Source organism: Pinus tabuliformis, chromosome J, assembly GCF_031772625.1.
Source record: "Pinus tabuliformis cultivar Carrire ecotype Pingquan chromosome J, CPIR1, whole genome shotgun sequence".
Classification (NCBI taxonomy): domain Eukaryota; kingdom Viridiplantae; phylum Streptophyta; class Pinopsida; order Pinales; family Pinaceae; genus Pinus; species Pinus tabuliformis.
Genome location: NC_142295.1, coordinates 1,458,857,419 through 1,458,882,756, shown reverse-complemented (window position 1 = coordinate 1,458,882,756; position 25,338 = coordinate 1,458,857,419). Strand labels below are relative to the sequence as shown.

General features: G+C 38.3%; 1 pseudogene; it reads right to left on the bottom strand.

Annotated features, from left to right (window-relative positions):
* Positions 1 to 24,391: 24,391 nt before the first annotated feature.
* On the bottom strand, positions 24,392 to 24,850 carry LOC149232867 (cyclin-L1-1 pseudogene; annotated as a pseudogene).
* Positions 24,851 to 25,338: the final 488 nt, after the last annotated feature.

Below are 25,338 nucleotides of genomic sequence, written 5' to 3'. Positions count from 1 at the left end.
AGGGCGGACTTCTAAACGGCCCGATATTCAACTCCACCATTGGATCAATTCGGGGGGATTGACGGTCAGGAATCTGTCACGTTCAATGGTGCTTCCATACGGTTTTTTGGCGGGAGACTTGGCTCTATGAAGTACTCCACTGCAATTGGTCGGGTTGCTTATCAGATTGGTCGGGTTGCTTATGTGGCGTTCGTACTTCTTGCCTTTTTGGGTGGTGTAGATTTGTGGTTTAGGGTCGGAGTTTTAGCACTTAACTCGTGACGCTAGTTTTTCTTGTAATTAGGGTTTGTTTAAAATCCTTGTTACCATGTGGATGGTTGTATTCTGCGTAAATAATTTTCTGTTTTAATGATAAAAAAGGTTCGACTCTTGCTTCAGCAAAAAATATATGTTAGTGGTTGCAGGCATATATTAGTTTCTTGGCCAAATGACTCACATATGGGTGATGGGGTTGTACAATTGGATGGAACTACATGGGAGGGGTGGGACAGTGTCCCTGATCTCACCCACTAGCACTCCCGCCATGACTTGGGCTAGAAAGGTTGAAACACCTTCACCTTGAAGATCACGATGTCATGAGGGCAGGTCCTAAAGTTGGTTTGCTCATGAGGATTTTACCAGGGGGCATGCATCAAGGCGGATTCCTTGATCCCCGACACCATTAGTCTCACTATAGCAGGCAACATAAGAGATTATAGTGGTCTCTATTGTTGCACCTATACTTTCCCCTCGTAGCCACTGAATGCTTGAAGGGCAACTGGCGTGGCACCCTTGGAACTTCAAGGGAATTTCTTGAAGGGCACGACCAACTTGGCACCCTTGGCATCACAAATAAATTGTTAGGCATGGCACCCTTGGAACTTCAAGGGAAGTTCTTGAAGGGCATGACCAAACTTGGCACCCTTGGCATCACAAATAAATTGTTAGGCGTGGCACCCTTGGAACTTCAAGGGAAGTTCTTGAAGGGCACGACCAAACTTGGCACCCTTGGAATCATTAAAAATAAATAAATTAATAAATATAATCAAGAAATGAAAACTAGGTAAATTTACATCAAGGGTAAATGATGTTAGAAACCGAGGTAATTAAATCAAGAATAAAACTTGGGTTAAGAGGATCATGGGAAGAAATAAAATATTTTATCTTAAAAACTCTACCCTCCCCATGTTGGAAAATATTAGGTAGATTATGTAGTTTAATTAGGTAAAAAGGGGAAAGAGGGACATAAATGTAAGGATAAAGATTAATCCTAAACTAGTTAAACCTAATTAAGAGAAGAGGAAGGTGAATTAAAATAAGATTAATAAATTAAATTTTAGAGAAATGTAGAGAACCTCCATGTGGCAAAAACCAACATAAGAATATCCATCTAAGAGATAACTTGAGTTAAATTAGGGAGTAGATAGGGAATTAAATCTTGACTCATTAATTGACTTTAGTAATGAACACAAATTAAGGAATAAAAAGGGGGATCAAGAGGCAACTAGGATTCCTATATCTTCTCCTAGTTGGCTCTTGACTCCCCTTTTTATTCCTTAATTTGTGTTCATTACTAAAGTCAATTAATGAGTCAAGATTTGATCCCCTATCTACTCCCTAATTTAACTCAAGTTTTCTCTTAGATGAATATTCTTATGTTGGTTGTTGCCACATGGAGGATCTCTACATTTCTCTAAAATTTAATTTATTAATCTTATTTTAATTCACCTTCATTTTCTCTTAATTAGGTTTAACTAGTTTAGGATTAATCTTTATCCTTACATTTATGTCCCTCTTTCCCCTTTTTACCTAATTAAGCTACATAATCTACTTAATATTTTACAACATGGGGAGGGTAGAGTTTTTAAGATAAAATATTTTGTTTTTTCCCATGATCCTCTTAACCCAAGTTTTATTCTTGATTTAATTACCTCGGTTTCTAACATTTTTAAATTAAAATTTAAGTAAATAATTTTGGAGACCGTTGATGAGAGAGTTACACATGGGTGGGTGAATAATCAAACTTTTGAATTATAAAAAAAATTAATTATGCATGACATGCCAAGTGTCATCTATGAGGACTCCTATAAAAGAAGGGGCAAGCCATGGGAGAAGGGACTTTTGGGAACCCTATTGTTGGATGGATGAGATTATGTCAGAGTAGTGACTACGAGCTATAGTGAGTTTGGTGAGGTAGAGGACTTTAGAGAGGGGAATCTTGAGCCAAGGAGTGCTCTCCTTTACCAGCTATTACATTCCTCCATTGTACAACCCCATTGCAGCTCGGGGGTTCGCGGGGAAGAAGAGTACCCAAGGAGTAGGCTAGGAGGTTAACCAGTGGATCATTGCATTCGGATCAAGTACGTCATCATTGACACTCGGAGGTGACCGACAACCAGGGAAGACAAGTAATGGCAAATCAAGTGGAATCTCGTCTTATGGTGAATGGTACATATGTATTACAATATTCTTCTGTATGATTTCTTTATGGCTTTAGTTAAATATATGTAAATTTTATGATATGTTGAGTGAAATTAAATTCAGGGATGTGTTAAATAGTGCTGCATAAATTTGAATTCCCAATATTCTTCTCTTCTGGTTGTATTTTATTGTGGAATATATATATATATATATATATATATATATATATATATATATATATATATATATATATATATAGGGTTGGTCCCTACATGTACTTCCATCTGGATTTTTGACAAGGTGTTAACTGGGCTGCCACGTGGTAGCTTGTGGGAGTGCCACATGGCACCCTATAAGTGACCTATTTTTTTTTTGACAATAACTTCAAATGGGCATAACTTTCACACACTGAGTTGGATTTAGGTGTTGTTCACGTTGTTGGAAAGCTCCCACTGAGCTCTACAACTTGGTGCTGATTTCGCTGAGATTGAGGACTTTAAATTTTTGGCCTTTCGGGCTCCTCTTGGATTATTCCTCCCCACTAAAGGACTTTTTGTCCTCCAACATTATAAACAACACTACAATCTGGATCTGCATAAAAAATTTCTCTGACAGGCTACCTTTCCTTTCCTTCACCCTTGTACTTCAAAACTAGGAATGATGAAGCCGACACCTGTATCCATATGCAACTATATAGCTTCCATTACATGTCCAACTTGAAATATTCCAAGAAAGACCTTACTTGCCAAGATTTTATAACACATTCATGGTCAAGTTTTACAACAAAACCCATATCCCATGCTATCCAACTATATGCCAAAATATCACCATGTTGCATACTTCTTCCCATCTATTTGGTCTTTAAAAAAACAACAACATGTGATTTACAACGGTGGCCATTCTAAACTACTTAAAAAGGCTACCCATATCTTACTTAACCATGCTAATGGGATTTCTTTTTCTAGTTAACTTCCTTGTTGAACTACTTCATTGGTTGGTTCCTTCACAAATGCTTTCACATGCTGTCAATCCTTCTTTAGGTGTAGCTCTATATGGAGCTTCCAACACGTGGATCTCTGATGTGCACCCTTGTTACAATGGTTGTAATGGTTCTTCTTCCTCCATAATGTCTTGAACTTCTTTCTTGAATGGTTGTCTTTGGTGCAAGCATGGTGAGGAGAGTTTTCCTTAGCTCTTCCTTTGAAATGTTCAATATCACTGGAATGTCATTATGCGCTTTCAACATCCTGCACTATCTCAGACTTGTTTCTTGAAGACTCTCCTGTCTCCATGGGTTTGGAGTGTATTCCATTAGTGACCTTGGAGAATGTCCCATATTCCTTTCCAACATAGCCTAGTCCTACATATCGATTTAGCTCCACCAATTGGATGGGATTCACAATGCCTTGGCCATTGACACCTAGGACCTTTCCTTATTACCCATATTCTTCATTAGCTTTGAACCAACGCCTATAGTGTGATTTTAAAAAGCACCAAAATAATCATCATAATGTGAACATGAAAATGAAGAATTACTCACATTGTTTACCTCAGTTTCTGATTCTGAAGCGGGTGATGATGGCTTCGCTAAGTCTTCGCTACAATTCAACTTTTCCAAGGCCTCTTCCTTAACTTGTAAGTGAAGCTGTAATACTTGCGTCTCCTCTTCTGGTTCTTGTAGTATTCCTCTCAGTTCAACATTCTCTGCTTGAATGCTCTGGTTTATCTCCTCAAGTTCTTGGAGACATGAATTCTTAGGTGCTATTCTCAGTTTTGATACAACACTTGCTGCAATCTTCATCTCATTGCCTAAATCAGAACCCAAGTTAATTGGTGCATCACCTACAATCCCAACAAAAACGATATTTATCTGATCGCCTCAATAAAAAACCAGGTCAATTTGTCCAACACCTATAATCCCAGTAGTTGTGGCCTTCATCTCATCGTCTAAATATGAACCTAGGCCATGTTGCAATGTAGAAATAACTTTCTACTTCTCTTTTCTGTCATTCCTCTTTGGCTTCAATTCTGGATGCAGTTTCCAATAATGATCCTCATCATGCGGTTTTTTCTTGCAACGAGTGCAAGAGGACTTTGCTTCCTTTTCTTTGTTTTTGTTGCATTCTTTACATGGTTATATTGTTCATACTTTCCCCAACTTTCAAGGTGAATGGATTTCAAACTAGTCGCATCAAGAGTGGTGGGTTCAAACAACAACAACGAACGTCGAAGGTAATTATGTAAAGAACCAATATATTTCATCAAAGTATTAGGAAAATCTAAAGGAGTGCCCAATGCTAATGCTTACTCCCTAAATTCCTCTATGAAAATTTGAGCATCTTGACCTTTGCCTTGTCTCAAATGTTTCCATTGTATCATGGATTTATATCGATATCCCAATGGATAAAATGTCCTTTTAAAGGAAAAAAAAATTAGACCAAGAAGAAAGGAGTTTACCAACATTATTTCTACCTTTCTGAAGTTTTCTCTCCCACTAGACAAGAGTTGTGCCTCCCAGTCGAAGAGATGTCAATTGGATTTTTTCCTCATCCTCTTCGATCTGTCGTATCCATCAATACACTTCAATATATCTCATCCAACAGTTTAACTTTTATGCATTAGATTCATCATTAAACATGGGAAAATAAAACTTTACATCCAACTTTAAAAAAAAAGTATTTTAGAATAATTACTATGTCGATGATTAGAATGATGAAAATGAAATTGTCAGGCCAAGAGGTAACTCCACAATGCGAATTGTGTTTTGCATTAATATTGCTCATGGATATATACATGGAGGGAGAGACTCTTGGGCTTCACCTCCCAATGTCTCTTCATATTCCTAATCTCCTTATTTTAAATTTACATTATTTAAATGAATTTCCTAATCCCAAAGATTAGGTGTCAACATTCCTCCCCTTAACTTGAAGGGATGTTGTTGAGTCCAAGCATCATTCTGAATCTTTCCAACTTTTCTCTTCCAAGTGCTTTGGTGAATATGTCTGCAATCTTCTCATTTATGGAACAATGGTGTAGATGGATTGTCATGGCCTCAACATGATGTCAAATCATATGGTATTTTGTATTGATGTGTTTCATTTGATCATGGAACTTTGGGTTCTTTGTTAACTTTATTGCATAAGTGTTTTCAATCATGAGAGGAGTTGAATGCATTTGTTTCTCCTGCAAATCTTCTAGAATTTTCCTGAGCCACACAATTTCTTTTGTTGCTTCAGCTGCTGCCACATGTTCTGCCTCAGTTGTGGAATTTGCTAGAATTGATTATTTGTGTGATCTTTAGGAAACAACTCTTGATCTAAGACTCATAGCATAACCTGAAGTAAAAACCCCAGTTTCTTTGTCTCCATCAAATTCTGAATCAGAGTATCCAATCAAGCTGAAGTCGCCCACCTGTGTATACTTGTGTCCAAAGTATTGAGTTCTATTAAAGTGCTTTCAAACTATTTTTGTAGCAGACTAATGCCCCTCACAAGGCTTTTGCATAAACCTCAAGATGATTCCAACAACAAATGAAATGCCTGGTTTGGTAGTAATCAGGTAGTTGAGACTTCCTACAAGCTATCTATAGATTGTTGCATCCTAAAATTATTTTCCTTCAATGGATGTGAGCTTCAAGTTATGTTCCATTGGAGTAGTCAAAGGATTGCACTCAGCCATGTCAAACCTGTTCAATAGATCTCCAATGTACTTCTTCTGAGAGAGAAATATAAAATTTGGATGTTGTGTTACTTCAATACCAAGATAGTAGTGAACATATCCCAATTCAATCATTTCAAAACATTTCCTCAATTCCTTCTTTATGGATGCAATGTAGCTCTCAATGTTCCCTGTCATCAAAAGATCATCTACATACACCACAAGATATACAAATGTTTTGCAAAATTTCTTGACAAACAAATTTTCATCATCAAGATCATAATGTTTGAAGTTGGGTTTCAAAATATGGTCAGTTAACTTTTCATACCAGGCTCGCGGTGCTTGCTTGAGGCCATACAAGGATTTCACAAGCTTGCATACTTTGTGTTCTTGGCCCTTCACAACAAATCCTTCTGGCTGGGACATAAAAACATTCTCTTTCAGATCTCCATTCAAGAAAGAAGTTTTTACATCCATTTGATGGACTTTCCAACCGTTCTGAGCTGCTAAGGCAAAGAGTGTCCAAATGGCATCCCATTTTGCTGTGGGGGAAAAAGTATCTTCATAGTCTATGTAACAACCTTGGTGAAAATTCCATGTAATAAAAGTAAATAAAGGAAAAAAAATAACCACAGTTGATGGGACACTTATTCCAAGCTAAATGTTGGGCAAAATCCTAGTGATGAGGATCACTTGTGATTATTTATGGTTAGGAAATTGGCAAAGGAAATGGCTAAGGATTTGGAAAGGCAAAATGGAATTTTTGGCACATTTCTTTATGAAAATAATGGAAATTAGAAGAAAAGGGAGGTGAAAGGTCACAAGTTTCATTTGAGGAGGAAATTGAAGGAAAAATAATGGAAAATGAAGAAAATAGAGGCCTCATTTATAAAAAGGCTTCTGAGGATCAATTGGTAACCTTTTTGTGGGTTCAATTTTGGAGCTCTCTCAATATTTCTCTCTCTCTCTCATACTCTTGGAGACTTAGAGTTTTCTTGGAGCACTCTTGGTGGGTGTGGCATACTTGGATTCTTAGAGTAAGAAGGCAAAGAAAGAGCAGGAAAGCCCAAGAGGGCATCGAGATGAACAACTACATTAGATTTGCTTACAGGTACCGAGTTGCACGTATGTTTTCTTCACTAGTTTTGACATGCATGGCATATTCATTTGGATTATTCATCATGATCTATCATTGGCATGGAGGATTGCCTGGATTGATAGTGGATTGCCTAGCCTTGCCATTTCCTAGATAGCCATGGTGATTGTGGGTTTACTTTCATTATTATTATTTTTATTTGGTTCTCATGTTTCCTTAGCTTGGGTTGAGTTATTAGCTCCTAGAAGCCCTAGTTGGACATCGCTCTAGAAGCCCTGTAACAACTTGGGTTGAGTTACTAGTACTATAATCCTTGGTTAGAAGAACACTCTGGAAGCTCTTGGAGGGTTGAGTTACTAGTCATGGAAGCCTTGGTTGGACAAACACTCTTGAAGCTAGGTGGCAGTTGTGGGTTGAGTTACTAGTCCTGGAAGCCTTGGTTGGAACAAACACTCTGGAAGCCTTGGAAGGCTTGGATGGAGACCAATATGATGATGGTTTTGTGATGTCCAGCCATGATGTGGAATCACTATTTGATGGGTTGAGGTGGATGGCCTCTTGAAACCCTCAATGAGTTTTGCTTGATGTGTTCTATGAGATCCCACATTCATGCTTGGAATATGGTATGGGGGTGAATGGATAAAGAGAGATTTGGATCAGCCATTCTACGATCAGGTAGAACGACGAAGTCCCATTCTAGGTTTCGATTTTGCATCATTAATGAAAGGTTATTTATCCTTGTCTTTCTATCAGCATTTTGATGGATTATATGTGGTCTATATGGCTGTAATTTCTTGAGTATTTATGTTGCTATTATGCTAGTTATGCATGTGTTTTATGACAAACAACCATGTATGGATTTCATCATTTTTTTTACTTGTAATGGAATGATCAATGTATCTATGACCTAATGGAAGGAATGGAAGTTGATGTATTAAGGCATCAATGGTTCTTAGCGATTCTTAGCTAAGTATGAGACTCTTGTGTTCAGAACTGTTATTTACACCTGTACATTACATATTCGTGATATGTTTGAAGAAATTCCTGTCATGGCTAGTAGGGGTCCAGTCAAGGTCTTAAACAAGTATTTTCTTTAATACTGTTATTTCCATGTTATTTTACTATTTTGAAGAGATGGTTCAATTCTGGGTAGTGAACTAGGCTCTTGGCCTGAAAAAGTGGCTCAAATCCTTGGGTCGTCGGCATAACACTAACAAATTTAGTCTTTGGTCGTTGGCAGGTAAGCCTATGAGAGTGACTTTGGGTTTCTGGACGTTGTCATGCCTATAACATGAGAGCGATTGAAGCTTAGGTTGTCCAAAAGTTCAATGGGACCCAAGGGAAAGCTGTCTAAACTATTGGATTAGTTCTTGAGGGTCCTATAGATGATGTTGAATGTTTGTATGGTGTGTTTCCGTCAGTTCCGCTTCCTTAACATGACTTTGGAGGTCGAATCATATCATAGTGGCCTCTCATTGCATGTTTACCCCGACTGACTAGTTTCTTGGGTAGATGTGGGAGAAGGGTGTTACAAAGTGGTATCAGAGCATGGTTCACCCCTCATACTAGATGGGCTATGTGTTGGTCATCCAGGCATGTCTGTGCCATGTGTGCCTCTCACTCTTGTATTCCATGTTCTTGTTGCATTTTCATGATGTTTTTAATGGTTGTAGTGATGTCTGTTAGTGGCTAGATTTACCTCAGGCTGAGAAAGGTAGGATCCAGGGCCAACATCAAACCACGCTTAACTTGGTAGCTAGCCCTACCAGGTCAGGAGAGGGCTCTCTTCGGGTCAATCTCAACAAAATATAATCACTAAAGGCTTGATATGACTGATATAACTAATGATCTTAGGCTAGGTATGTGTGCAAGAGAGTTTGATTGAATAAAATAATGTTTTTGTTGGCTCAAATAGAAAAGTAGATTTTGGGTGCAGGGAATGAGGCTCAGTTTTGCAGATATTTCAATGGGGCAAGGTAGGCAACTGATTTTGGCACTTCAAATCGGATGAGGTGGAGAGATTAGATAGGTGAGGAGTTGAAGAGGGCAAGAGAAACCATGGATCCTCTCCAAACAACTGAAAACATCAAGAAACTAAAGCAAACCTCAAGTAGAGCACTGCAATTTCAATGGATTCTACTTACACTCTTGTTTGATTTAGTTAAGAAGAAACAAGATAGATAATGTCATACATAACACATAAAAAAATACAGGAGAAAGCACTGTACCAAAACAAAATGCCACAGGGATCCCAAAGAGTGCTGCAAACCCTGGTCTCAATTCCTTAGCCAAAATGCTGATATGAGTGTACAATGAAGCTCTTTTCTTTCTCAAGAGTCCAACCCTGCTAATTACTAAAAAAATACATAATATAGACAAACCATAGCTCATCCTAGCCTCTAGGGGTCAAGATCACATATTTAGGAGTTGTTTCAACTAATTCTAAACTGAGAACTAGAAATCAGGCAACAGAACAGCATGCCTCTAGAAACAAGGGAACTGATTCATTTAGTTTCAAACAACTTTTTAATAGATGGATCTACCTCCATAAGTGAAAATTTGACATATTTAGATCATGATCCATCCATGTACATTGAATTACACCAGAAATTTGACATTAAGAAGGTGAAAAGTCAAACTAGCAAAAGATGGGCGAAAAGCAGAGCATTCATGGTCAAAATGGGCCAAATTTCCTCTACGCGCCGCTATTGATTCTCTATGCATAGTGCCTATTTGGAGCCACTTTTGAAGGACTTCCTGATGTCCAAATTCACCCCAAGTGTACTTATTAGAAAGATCTACCTGTCTACTTTCCAACCCAAGTGGAATTTTCCAATTTGGCCCCCATTTGCTCCTCCAAAATTCAGTTCTCCCAACACTGTTTCCTGTGTGTCAAAATAGGGGCAGTGAGGTCATTTTTTGAGTGTTTTTGACCTTTTTGAGGGCTCAAAACCTATCAAAATTTCTTGTCCATTGGTAGGCAATCATATTTTTCCATGCCAAATCCAAAAATTCTGAGTTTTTGTGATTTAGAGGCTCCTATCAAAAGCGAGCACCAGGTGGCACAACGCATAGAGCAGAAAATCCTGTTTTTTGTGCCAAAAATTTCAAAAATGAAAAAAGTGCCCCAAATTTTTTGAAATTTGGGCTAAGTATTCTCCATCAAGCATTTTTTTGGGCCAAGGAATCCTCGGCCAATATCTGAAGTCCTTCATGCTCCCTTCGCCTCTTTGATGCCTTCTTCAATTTTACCTTTAAGCTCCTGATTCTAGCTTGGCACACCATATTCCTTGACAAATAACGATATGCCATGTTTCACAACATATTCTTCTCATTGATGGCCTTTTCTAACCTCCTCTCCAAGTGGATATTGGCTCTTTCAAGCCATGAATCCCAACCGGCATTAACCTCTTGCTCAAGTGAAGTGAGCTCCACCCCCCTCCTTTGGGCAGCTTGGCGATTCTCCTGAATGTTTTTCCACTCCATAATCACTTGCTAATCTTCAAGATGCTTATTTCTTTGCTCCAGGTAATTTATTGTCCATTTATCCCTATCCAAGTTGAGGGACAAGGCATTGATGTCTGCCTGCTGCTCTTGTATGATTTCTTTGAGATTTGTGCTTTGCGGGCCCACATCGATATCATCACCCTCAATGAGAATGAAATCAGTCTCCTGCTCACCTGATGGTACTTCATCCCGTAATGGCCTCTTGCCTTTGTCCTGAACCTATTGTGTTGATGATAGAAGCGAGACCCCTTCCACCCTGGGTGGAGATAATACTCGCTTAGCTGCTGCGAACAACCATCTAGTGCCCTTCTGATAAGTGATAAACACCGACATACTAGCGGTCTGTGTCTCATGACCCTCATGCTGATATGAAGGTCCACTTGTCTCATGTAAAGTCTCTGAAGGTCCCTGAGGAGCTGTGAAAAACTCACGAGAAATGAAGTCCTCCCAAGTGATGCCCTCTAAGCCAAGATGATGGATGACCACAATTTTAATGAGAGAAAAATGATATATACTGTTGAACTACTGCTGAGGAGTCTTGTGATGTACTAGGGTGGTCATCCTCTCAATGTTTCGACACATGAAGTAGGGGAGGTTCATCATCCTCAACCTAGTAAAATGCATCAGCAGCCTGATATGATAAGCATATAAATAGGAAAACCGACCCTCATAGCTGAAATACTTCATTATCAATTTCATCAAAGGAGCATAAGAATCTTTGAGGTACTGAAAAGGAAAAAATCTGCTGAGTTGTCTCAAATAACCGGGCCTAATGTATGGTTCATAATGTTTCTTGTCAATTTGTTGTCTCTTGTTCCATTGCTCTCCAATGTTAGGAATACCGGTTGCTAGTGAAATAGATTCTGGTGTTAAAGTGAATGTGACACCAGTTAGAGTGGCTTGACCATCATGTAAATGAAGCACAAACAAATGGACCAACTCATGATGAAACTGAATTCTAGCAACCATCTCATAAAATTCATAGTAGGACTGGTATTGGAAACAAGTGATGGCAAGAGGGCAGGCCTGTAACTCAACAAGAGTGGTTGGTTCTTCTCGAATATGCTTGCCACCTCTATGAGGTCTCCTGGGTGCATGTACCTCTGTAGGTGAGTCACTGTGTGTCTCCTCTTCATAAGCATATGAGGGATTAGATTCCATCTCTGCTAGGTGGATGAGCTGTCTTGATGAGAAGTAGGTGCTTTATGATGTTTTTTTGACTTCTGCCACCAAGGGAAAAGTGACATGAGGGACTGTAGAGGGAGGGAAAAATGAGGGAATTTAGAGACTATTGGGATAGGTTTTAGTTAGGGAAACAGGGGATTAGGGAATAATTTAGGAGTTTTGGGTATAGTACTAGGTTTTGGGAATTTCTATTTGGGATTTTGGGAAATGGGAATTGGGTAGGAATAGATGATGTTTTAGGAATGTGTGAATTTAGGGAATAGGAGAATCAGGGAAAATGAGTGAGGGAGTGGAAAGGTGAGGGAATAAAAAGATTGACTTGGCAGCCAAAACAACTGTTCAAACCCTAGGCAACAGTTTCCTTCGAGAGATTTCAAGAGATAGGGTTTGATTTATTTTTAAACAATCACCATAAGACAACCACCATAAGACAACCACCATAAATTGCACAAAAAATTGTTTCACTAGTAGTGATAAAGGCTCAACCTACTTGCACAAATGAAGATTCAAGCGTTTTGGGCAATTTGGAATGAATTATTGAAGATTTTGGGCTTGTCGGCTCTATGTGCCGCGCCTCAAACCCAACGGGCCGAGCCCTGTGTATGCACCACGCCCATTCAATTTAACACTGGAAATCGCAGCCCAATGCGTTGCGCCTGCTATGTGTGCCGCGCCACCTTCCTAGTGCGTCGTGCCTCTGTCTTGGGGCATTTTTTCACCGATTTCTCTTGCTTGCTCTAAAAAACGACTTTTCTTTGCTTCCAAATTTGTCTTTGAAATGCAAATGGACCTTTTCAATTTGAAGAAATAACTTATATACATGTAGCCTTTAATTTTTATTTCACAAATACCCACTTTCATAATGTTTGGAATTAGACTTTATTTTTTAACTCTGTTTTTGAGCTTTCTCACTTTATTTAAGCTTGTGATGAACTGAATGACTTATGTTTTGTTTGCTTTGCAGGGGATTGGACCTACTGAGGCTAGGAAAGTGACCAGGGTTATATATGAAGTGATTTACATATGAAGGAAATAAAATTACATGAATTTGTACAATAAAATCTAAAGATACCCTGTTTTTCCTCAAAATAGAGTTTTGAGGAAAAACACATCTCTGAACACTTGATTATGAAATTTATTGATGTTGGAACCTCCTCATGTGCCTGCTGGTTATTATTGGACTTTTTGAAACCCTAATGAAACCCTAAACTTAAATGGCAATGGAACCCTATAAAAGACTTCTGCAATCTTTAAGACAAAAAGGTGATTGTATACAATTTTTTGATGAATAAACATGAGCCAGTAGGTAAATGACATGAGGGAAACTGTAGGAGAAGCCACTACCGTCAGATGATCCATGCGCCTAATGGAATGCAGCTCACTGGGTGGGACACGTAATATGAAATGCAACAAGAGGATTTGATCTCTGACAGAGGGATGAAGATACCAACACTAACAATGTTGTCGTGTGAAATTTGAAGTTGTTATTGTGGAATACATCATTGTGGCTGTATGAATGGTTACATGTTGATTTATGTCACTTACATGTATCGTTTTAGTATGTTTGGTTACATTCTTGTATACTTGGTTTCATGTATCTTTCTTGCAGGATTGATTTCAAGTATCGTTCACTCATGCTTAATCATACGTGTTTATGCATATGTGTAGTTGGCTACGTATTTCTTATGCATGTTTATGTTTTCATGTGGTCAAGATTTCAATGATATAGTGGTTGTTGTCATGCATGAGGTCATGGTGTGTGTTGTTGTTAAGGTCATCCATTGATGACTCGACCTTAGCTAGAATGATGATTTCATGGTCATATGCTTTTGTATTAAGTTTCTATATAATGTCATGATTATGTTATACATGTATCATTCTGATTTGTTGATCTTGCAGACAAGGGATCCTCCCCGAGCTCTTCTAAGGTACATTGGTTTATTGTGATTTAGTTTAGATGACATAATATACCTTGTAGGAAGAAATATCAAATGGCTAGCAAGATGCTTGACTACAAAGACTCTTCCTATGAATCCGAAGAGCAGTATGGTGTTGGGAACTCTTCCGATTTGGCAGTTACACTGAGAAGCTTAAAGGAAGAAATAAGGAGTTGTAAGGAAAATAATGACAGAATCATGCAGGCACAGGAGAAAAAATCAGAGGTAAATGCAGTGATACTTTAGATTTTTTCATATTTGCAGCGACAAGGACCACATCGAATCAGTTATGAGTAGGAGGATAGAACTAATGGGGCATATGGTAGTTGTTCGCATGGTGGTAATAGGTCAGATAGAGATGACCCAATTAGAGACGAAATATTGTTGGACACTCTAGATAGAAGAGGGGATAAACACAGGTATTATTCTAGTTTTGATTCAGATAGGCATTATGATCGTCATCATTATCATCCTTACAAGAGGAGTGATAGGGGATATTTTTTGGATGAGTTTAAGATAGCAAAGCTGCCAAAATTTGACGAAGAGATGAAGAAACCGCAGGATGTAGAGGCATTGTTTCTTGGCATGAGGAAATTATTTAGATTGTATGAATATTCATAGAACATGAAAGCTAGAGAGGCTACATTCAATCTCAAAGGTAAAGCAAACATTTGGTGGGAAGATGTGAAGAATGTCGGATGCATTTGTGAGGAGGATTTACCTTGGAGTGAGTTTGAGTGGCTATTCAAGAAGAAGTATTTGTTAGAGAGATACTTTGATGATAGGTAAAAATAATTTTATGAGCTAAAGATGGGTTCCATGACAGATGATGAGTACACTAGCAGATTCTTGGAGTTGCTGAGGTATGTGCCCTATCTCATAGATGAAAAGGCCAAAATTCAGAGGTTCATTAGTGGGTTATCGGTTGCATTTAAAGAAAGGATTGAGTTTGATGAGCCTAGATCATTGGAGGAGGCCATTCAGAAGCTAAGGCATTGCTATGAACAATCGAAGCACAAAAATGAGACTAAGCTAGACTGGAGAGGTAATACAAAGAAAAAAGGAAAATGGGATAGAAAACAAGAAAGGCCTTAGGATACAGTAACAAGGAAAATGTTGCACCACCTAAGAATTTCAATGCATCAAATAGAGGACAGGGATTCTGATTAGGAGAATAGAATAAGGAGATAGGCTGGAAGCCTATAGAGTAGTGGATTTGTGGCAAGGATCATCGTAGAAGAGATTGTCCGCAAAATCAGGGTGGTAGACCTTAGATATATAGTGCGTAGGAGGCACAAACCGTTAGGGATGTTGGTCAGAGTATTCCATGTATCTATGCAACATTGGATAAAAAACAGACATATGATCAGGCATTTATCATTGAGATGGACGATAAGCTTTGCGATCAAGTTATTTCTATTTTGATTGATCATGGAACTAATTATAGCTATGTTAGTCCTTACTTGGTGGATATGTGTGGTTTGAGTAAGGAATTGCATGCAGAGTCTTGGTCAGTGCATTTGGCTACAGGTACGAAGAAGCGAGTTCATCATTGAGTAAGAGTTTGTGCACTTGATTTGAATGGTATGCCTACCGCAACACATTTGAATGTATTACTGTTGGGATCATACAATATGTTGTTAGGCATGGATTGGTTGTATATTCATTGAACCAAGGTAGACTGTTATGACAAATCCATTGAGTGTGTTGATGAAAATGGAGAACCAAGAGTCTTGCAGGGTAAGAAGAAAGCTACATCAGTTAGGATGTTGAAAACTATGCAAGCAAAGCGTATTTGCAGGAAAGGGTGTAAGCTATTTGCAATGCACATTTCTAGTGATAAGGGTAAGAGAGTTGAAGATGCAGATGTTTTGAGAAGGCACCCAGTTTTACAATAGTTCAAGGGTGTATTTCCTAAGGACATTACAGAGTTGCCACCTCACATGGAGGTAGAATTTTCTATTGAGCTAGTGCCAGGGGCATCTCCAACATCAAAAGCACCTTACAAGATGAGCACACCTGAGTTGGTTGAGTTAAAGTTGCAGTTGAAGGAAATGTTGGACAAGGGGTACATTAGGCCAAATGTATCACCTTGGCGCACACCAGTATTGTTTGTAAAGAAGAAGGATGGTAATCTCAGATTATGCATTGACTACAAGCAGTTGAACAAAGTGACCATCAAGAAAAAGTATTTGTTTCCAAGGATTGATGACTTGTTTGATCAGTTGAGGGAGTAATAGTGTTCTCTAAGATCGAATTGAGATCTGGACATCATCAAGTATGCATCAAAGAAGATGACATTTACAAGACATATTTTCGGACCAGGTATGAGCATTATGAGTTTGTTGTAGTTCCATTTGGCTTAACTAATGCTCCAGCTACATTTATGTGCTTGATGAAAAGTGTGATATGTCCATATTTGGATAAGTTTGTTATTGTGTTCATTGATGATATATTGGTATATTCTAAAAATGAGGAAGAGCATGCCAAACATTTAGCAAGGGCGTTGAGGTTGTTGAGAGAATATTAGTTGTATGCTAAGCTCAACAATTGTAGTTTCTTTCAGACTGAGGTACACTACTTGGGGCATGTTGTCTCCAAGGAGGGCACTGAAGTAGATCCAAATAAGATAAGAGCCATCATGGAGTGGGTAGCTCCTAAGAATGTGGATGAGGTGAGATCCTTCATGGGTTTGGCGGGCTACTATAGGAGGTTCACCAGGGACTTCTCACAGATTGCTTATCCTATCACATCATTGCAGAGGAAAGGTAAGAAGTTCGAATGGACAGAGGAGTCTGAGGTTAGTTTTGAGCATCTCAAGCAGTTGTTGACACATGCACCTGTGCTAAAGATAACAAATCTAGACAAAGATTTTGTAGTATGCACATATTCTTGCAAGAGAGGACTTGGTGAATTCCTTATGCAGGATGGACAAGTGGTATACTATGAGTCACGGAAGTTGAATGAGCACAAGCAGAACTATCCCATGCATGATCTTGAGTGGGCAGTTATTATACATGCATTGAAGATGTGAAGACACTATCTTTTGGGTAGGAGGTTCACATTGATGAGTGATCACAGTGGTTTGTGATATCTATTTGACCAACTGGATACGAATGGTATGCAGGCTCGGTGGTTGGCTACGATCAAGGAGTTTGATTTTGAGATCAAGTATATCAAAGGTAAAGATAGCAGAGTGGAAGATGCTCTTAGCATATTAAATATAGGTAAATCATTTAGCAGCTATGAGATCCTATGGGACAGATCTACAGGATGGGATCTTGTGGGAAAGTCAACACGATGTCAGATATATGGATATTGTGCACAGGTTATAGCAAAGTATTGGTACAAGTACAAGTAGTGGTACATGTATGGGTACAGGTATGGGTAAAGGTAAAGGTAATGGTACAGGTATAGGTATATGTATAGGTGATGGTAAAGGTATAGGTAGTGGTATAGCTATAGGTGCAGGTGCATAGGATGTGGATTATTGCCTTACAGTAGGTGGATTGGTCAGGTTCAGAGAAGGATATATGTGTCAGAAAGAAGTCAGCTCAAGAAGATGATCTTGAGGGAGTTTCATGTGAAACTTTATTCAGGTCACCTGGGTTATCAGAAGACACTAACAATAGTGAATATATTTTACTATTTGCCGAATTTGAAGAGGGATGTAGCAGAGTTCGTGGCTAGGTGTTTTGATTGTCAGCGTGTGAAGGCAGAATGTAAGCATCCAGGTGGACTGATACATCTGATCATGATTCCAGAGTGGAAATGGGAAGTCATTTCCATGGAATTCATTACCTATTTGCCGAAGACAGTGAGACAACATGATTCCATCATGGTTATTGTGGACAAGTTGATGAAGATTGCACACTTAATTATGGTGAAGTATAAGTTTTAAGCTAGCAATGTAGCACAAGTATTCATCTGAGATGTGGTTAGATTGGTGTTCTAAAGAAGATTGTGTCAGACATGGATGCAAAGTTCACTTCCAACTTTTGCAAGGAGTTATTTTCAAGTTTGGGCACAGAGTTAGCCTTCAATACAAATTATCATCTGCAGACAGATGGACAGACAGAGAGGGTCAATAGTATATTGGAGGACATTTTGAGAATGTATGTGATGCATCAACAATGAAAGTGAGAAGATTACCTTACATTGGTAGAGTTAACATACAAAAATGGGTATCAGGAATATTTGAGAATGAGTCCTTTTGAGGTACTATATGGATGGAGTTGTAACACTCCCATCAGTTGGAGTGATCTGGTTAACAGGGTATTAATTGGACCAAAGATGTTGGCAGACATGGAACAGGAAATGCAAGTTATAAAGAAAAATTTAAAGGCAACATAGGATAGGCAAAAAATCTATGCAGATCAGAACAGGTTGTTCAAGGAGTTCCAAGGTGGGGAACAGGTGTACTTTCACATCAAACCTAAGAAGAGCTCCTTGCGGATTGGATCATGTGCCAAGTTGGAACCATTGTTTTGTGTACCCTTTAGTATTGTTAAGAGGATTGGGCCAATAGCTTATCGACTTGCACTGCCTCTGACAGTGAAATTCCATGATGTTTTCCATGTGTCATTTCTTAAGAAGTATGTTAAAGATGCTGATCATGTGATTGACTTTTCTATATTGCAGGGGGAACCAAATGGAGAATTCCTGTTGGAGCCTCAGTGTATATTGCAGAAAAAGGTGCCCAAGCTACAGAACTGAGCAATCAATCAAGTTAAGGTGCAATGGAAGCACTTTGGGCCCGATGAAGCTACACGGGAGATGGAGGATTAGATGTGGGCTATGTATACTTCCTTGTTTTCTAGTTGAGGCAAATCATTTTTGTCTTTGTGTTTTTGGTCTAGTTTGTGGTATATGTTTTGATGATGATGGTTTATGTACATATGTATATGGATGTAAATATCACCATGAGTTATGTGATAAAGCTCCAATAACCAGTATGGGTTTCATATCATGATGATGTTATGTTTTTATGTTTCATTTTGGTTTTCTTCTCAGCAGGTTGATCATTGTAAATACTACGTCGAGCTAAGTTATAAAGATCCATCGGCAATATATTTTGCTTACAGCAATTTTGTGGTGATAGGTGTTGTTGAACACCGAGGATGGTGTTCCACCAAGGTGGGGTTTGTAATAGCCCTGGTGAAAATTACATGTAATAAAAGTAAATAAAGGGAAAATAATTGTTGAGAAATGGAAACAAGAAATTCTAGTTTAATTTGTCCTTGAATTAAATTATGAATTAAAATCAAATTTTATTCTCATAGCAACTTGTAAATAGTTAATTAAGTTTAATGACTTAATTAACTTAGTAATTTCTAGTTGGGAGTCTTTCTGTAGTCATGTATGTGTCATCCCTAGATTTTAGGGGCCCAGGATGAGTTTATTTGAGTTGTAATTAGATAACTTAGTTTGAATGAGTTATGATCAGTTAAACCAGTTCTAAATGTTGGAGGAACTAATAGAGGTCTAGTAGTGAGTTGGTGCACTGGTGCATCCTCAATGCTACTCCAACTAATTGGAAATTCACTCAAGAGAAACTCATGCATGTCAGTTCAGAGAAAGACCCAATTGAGACTAGAGTGGACAGTGTACTATTAGTTGTATGATTTTCCGAGTTGTACATATCATGCATGAAATCAGTTATGGACCTAAGTTTGGATTGCACAGTTTTGGAAGCATGATTTCCCAATTAAATATGGGTTGATCCTCTTAGGAATTGCGTAAGGAAATAGGGGCTTGGTAGACAACAGAATTGGCTAAGTGTTGGCTAAGCAGGCTAGAGCGTGCTTGTGAGGCAGAGAGTTGATTATACTTGTACCGGGATTGTTCTAGTGAGAACAAGAATTGCATTTTCATCTTGGATTTCTAATTAATGCAATATAGATAGTAAGGGTTTTGAACTGTTGCTTTCCCTAGAGAAATATTGTGTTAATGTGCGATTGATTATCTTCCTCTTGCTGATTATTGTTTTCATCGATCTATTGGGTTTCGTTGTTAAGAAGTAGAGTAGATTCTTGTCTTGTGTTTTAGTACATTACATGAACTGTTGAATCTACAAGAACATCTACATGGTATCAGAGATGAAGATAGTAAACTAGAGGAGATTTTGAGTTTGGGGCTATAGGTGAAATTCAAATTTGCAATTCATACTTCATGGTCGACAAATGAGTTTCTATGATTTGAGACTCGAGTATGCATTGGAAGGCAACTTGAATCACATAGCATGGAAGGCCAAGATGGAATTAGTGATGGAGGAAAATAACCTCAAGGAATTCATTGATCAAGACATTCTTAAGCCACCAACGTCATATGCTAATGATCTGGTCGAATGTAATAAGTGTGTGGCAAAGGTGAGGAAAATTATTCTTGAGGGCATTTGAGACCACATTGTCTCGAGTCTCCATGGCAAGGAAATTCCATACTCAATGTGGAATACATTGATGAACCTATTTTAGAATAGAAGTGACCATAAGAAGTTGGCACTAAAGGACAAACTCAGAAAGATCAAGATGGAGAAGGGTGACTCAATTTAGAAATACTTGACCAAGTTCACTAATTGTTGAGATGATCTTGGAAGTGTTGGGATTACCATTGTCGAGGATGATATGGTGTGCCTAGCTCTTCTAAGACTCCCTCTCCACCCTCTCTGCGAGGATTGTAGTTGGGAAAGTGTGTTTATAACTAAGCCTTTCTCCATCGCTATAGTGTTTTTTGTCCCCAACACACGGTTTTAGTTATCATCATTTGCTAAGTTTATCTTCTAGAAAGAGAAACACCTCGCATTTTCAGGGTAGAAATTTCTTTTGAGAAAATATTAGAGACCTATCTTCTTTGGTCTTCCCATACGTCCTCTTAGGCTCACCACTCCTCTTTCTCTCTTGGAATTTCCAATTACCATCTTCCATTTTTTGGTTTTGATTCTTTATCCTATTGGGTTATGGGGTTTTGTTTTTGCTATCTTATTTCTCTCTCCCTTAGTATGGTCTAGTTTTAGCGATAGTAAAAGTCGCTGGTATATGGGGAGCTAATCTTCTCTAGGCTCCTCTAGTCTTTGCAAGGTCACACATCTTTAACTCTCCTTCGAGCATCCCCCTTCAATTTGGGCCATATTCTAGGACATTGTTATGTTGTTCACCTCACTCTCCTCTCTCCTATATCACTCATGATGGCTCTCTCCTATTCTTCAAGAACAACTTCTCTCCCCATGTAGTAGGCATGTCCCATCAGTGAGTTCATGTTCACAATGAGGCAGTGTATTATTAGGAGTGTGGGGATGGGGATGGGAATGTATAAGAGCTCAACTCAGAGTTGAAGGTTCAATAATACAGTTTTGGGAACACACTCCCCCTCTAATCCAAGCAGAGCTCACTCAAGCTAAGAGGGAGATTTCCAATTAGCCACGCCTTTTCTTGGACACAGAGGTATTAGACAATGTGATTGATTGCATTCTCGATGTAGGAAACATACCCAGTCAGTACAACCAATAAATTTACATTGTGGGCATCTACTAGAACATCAATTATTTCTTGGAAAAGTCTTATTGGATAGGTATGAAAGATGAGAATACCTCCTCCTCCAAATGGTTCACTTGGAGTGTCATATGTTTTTTTTTTTTTTTTTCCGAATCATCAATTCGAGTGCATCGACAAGCATATAGGCATCCTTCTAGATCTTGGTCGTTCTCTAGGAAGCATCAAGCAACCTATTCCAATAGAGGCCACATATTCCAACACCTCTTCCTAGTTCATTTCCTCATGCTATGGTTTCATGTCTTTAATTTATGTTTTTTCTTAAGTTTCCTCAAGGCATTGAAGGCATGGACTATTGCATACCTACTTTGAATTTTGCCATGCTGAAAAGGCTACATTTTTGGAGATGGTCATCTTTTCCTAGTGACCGATCTATCTAAAATGTTCTTGTTTATCATGTAATATCTCATTCTAAAGGAAATATAAACATTTACTTCACAAAAAAATATGTTTACAATAATTAAATAAATAAAAAATACTTTAATTTAATAATATTAGTAAAAGAGTATTTGTTAATACCAAAAGTAGAATTTAAATTTATAATTTTTGATACTAGTAACTCTTATTCCTAAGCTGTCATTTCTTTGAGGTTGAAGCTCCCTTTGCGACAATTATTTCCACTCAATTAGGGATGTTTTGTTATGAAGCTCCAACAACATGGTAATAGAGATAATTGGTTTGAGAAATGCCAACAAAAATATTGTGCAATTAAGATATTTAATGAATATAAATATATTATTATATTATGAGAAAGTTAATTATTTAATTTTATAATTCAAGCTTTTGTGATCCATATTGAACAATTAAGAAAATACTTTCGGTAGTAATCACATAGTAGAAGTTTTGTCGATGCTCAATACAAGATGAACCAAACTGGATGGTTCGAAACGCGTCGGCAAAACTTCTACTATGTGATTACTACCGAAAGTATTTTCTTAATTATTTAATTTTATATAATTATAAATATAATATTGATTTTTTAATATTTAATAATTATTTTTTCTATGTACAATCCTTTGCAATTAAGATGTTTAATAAATTTAAATATATTATAATATTATGAGAAAGTTAATTATTTAATTTTATTTAATTATAAATATAATATTGAAAACAATAATTAATATTTAATAATATATTTCTTTCTAAGTGGTTCACAAACCTCTACAATAATTCTTTTGACCCTAGAAAATTGTAATACCTTTAAAATGACGCTAGATAGGCTCTTCGAGAAGGAGAAAATTACAATTCACAACCTTCATAGTCATGAATTAACACATTTAATTCAATGCGCACTTGCAAAGTGCAAAAGAGAAAAAATTAAGAAGTCTGAAACAAATTTCTTTCTGGTTAATGCTTGGTTTGACGAGGAATGCAAAAAGGCAAGGAGAATGTGGAAAGAGTCAAATAAGAATAACATAAAGCTAAAAGCTTACAAGCAATTATTAAGCAAGAAAAAGGTCGATTTCATGATTTCAAGGAGGGAAGAACTAATCTTCCTTGGGAAAAATAATCCCAAATTATTTTGGAAGGAGCTCCAACTGAAAAAGATACAAATTGGAAATAATATTACAGCTTCTAAATGGTTTGACTATGCAAGACAACTCTATGAGCAGGTTCCAAATGTTGACTCTCCTCCCTTGGTCAACATTGATACTGAACTCTTCACGGTACAAGAGGTAGAGATGGGTATCAAGAAGTTTGGTGTTGGGAAAGAAAAAGACTTAGTTGAAGTCTAAGAAAAATATATAAAGTGGGGCTCAAAGATTCTTGCACCTCACATTACATAAATCTTCAACAACATCATACAACAAGGGCTCCCCACATATTGGACAACTAGTCTGGCAATACCTCTTTTCAAGAGCGGTGACATCAATAATCCCTCCAACTATAGGAACATCATGATAAACCCTTTGTTTGTAAAGTTATTTCGAAGCATGCTAGAAAACAAAATTAGCAAGTGGGCAAAAGAAAGAGATAAGCATGCTAAAGGGAAAGCAGGTTTTAGACCTAAACATTCCATAGTTGATCATTTATAACTTTAAGGCACATCATTGAAAAAGTTTGGGAGAAAAAGGAAGAAGTCTTTTGTTGCTTTGTTTCAAAAAAGCATTTGACTCGGTTCCTAGGGATAATCTTTGGCACAGAATGGAGGAACTAAGGATTCCTAAACATTTGAGAGCAGTTGTGCATAGGCTGTATGAAGAGGTGAACGTCAAAATTAGAACTTCAGCAGGCACTTCTGAAAGTTTTAGAAGTGATATCGGGGTCAAGCAAGGTTGCCCACTGTCTCCTACTGTTGGACAACTAATCCTAAGTGGGTTAGTGTGGAAGTCGAATGGACAAAGAAGTCCAAGAGACCTTGGGATCTGAAACCCAAGAGTCACATAAGGTACTATAAATGTAAATCTCTTATTAATAAAAAAATGTACTGCATGATTTATCTTTCATATCTCTTGTGCTGTCCATGTGTGTTTAACATGGTATCAGAGCAGGCGTATTCCTGCCCTGCATAATTAATGTGAGCCATTTGTCTTATGGCCTTTCTGTGCAGTCATTTCTGCCATCAATTCTGCATCTCAGGAATATTTTCTCATGAATATTACTTCAGCTAAATTTTAGCTGCTCCTGACACTGCCAGCGCTGTCCAAGCGGTTCTGAGATGTCTGTCTGCCACACCTGCGCTGCCCTGACATATTCTATTTATAATTCCTGCGCCCTGTTCAGTTAAATACGCTCAGACTTCAAAACCGTTTCATATTCTCTGCAAATTGGGCTCTGTCCATAATTAACGCCTCTGTCCAGAGCGCTACTCTGCCTCTGCCTCTGTCGCTCTCTGAGCAGTCAGACCATGCCATAATTTCTTCCTCGCCCTCTCTGGTTAAGGTGGCACTACCTAACGCTGAGGCCGTTATACCTGTGCGTTGATTTCTCTGCCCACATGAACGGATTCTTGTAGCTCACCTGCAATACTGAATGTGCTTGAATAAGCCATTAAACTTGACTCCCTCTGTCCTGAGCGCCTCTGTCCTGAGACTGCGCACTGCCTGGTTTGAACGCCTGCGCTATTTGATATTTTTCTTGAATCCCATCTCTTTCAAAAGGTGGCATTCTGTTCGGTTCAAGTCCATCTTCATCTCTGCATATTTTTTGGAATGAGGTTCTAAAGGTTCAAGAGGCAAATTCTCTCGCCTGCATTCCATTCGATGAAACACATTCAAAACCTACGGAATCCTCCGAGGGCTTTCTTCAAGCTTCGCCGCAATCCAAACACAACTTGCCGCAACCCGCTTGACGTTAAAGCGTGCAAATGATTTTTTGAAATAGAATCGATGAAAAAGAACCTGGCCTGTTTCCATAACTGCTTGTGGCGATCTAAGCAAAATTCCGCTTTCTTGAATCAATTCGCAACCGAATAAACGAAGAGTCATCTCTGTCTGTTCGTCGATTCCATCTTTCCGCGAGGGGGAATTGGAAATCTGCTCATCCGTCACATAGAACGTGTCGATTGCTGTGTAAATCATGGTGACTATGTGTATAGGCCCTTTCTGTTGCAGCAAGATGTTCCTGAGGCTCGTGAGGGTTGTTTACTGAGGACGTCGGGCTAAACTCATCAAAGTGGAGGCAGTGGACCATCTCTGAGGCCTTAACTGAGGCAGCATTCTATCTCTAAGACATTAAACTACCTCGGAGGAATTAACAGTGGCAGTAGCCAATATTTAAGCCAGTTCATTCTAAAGCCTTCTCTGAGCCAGTGAATTGACCTTAGCACATTAATTATGGCAGTGAGTCCATTCTGAGGCCTTATTTGAGGGTTTGGACGATATTGCTTTGCTTATCTGAGGTGAATATTCTGTTGAGCACTTGTTTGGATTCGAACTCGGATTGTTACCTCGATTGTTTGCCTTGAAGGGGTTTTAGGAATTTCCCTCTGGAGTAGTGGAAGGTTATAGAGTTGAAAGACGAACTCAAGAGGCGAAGCATAACATCTAACGGCATCTCCAACTTCATA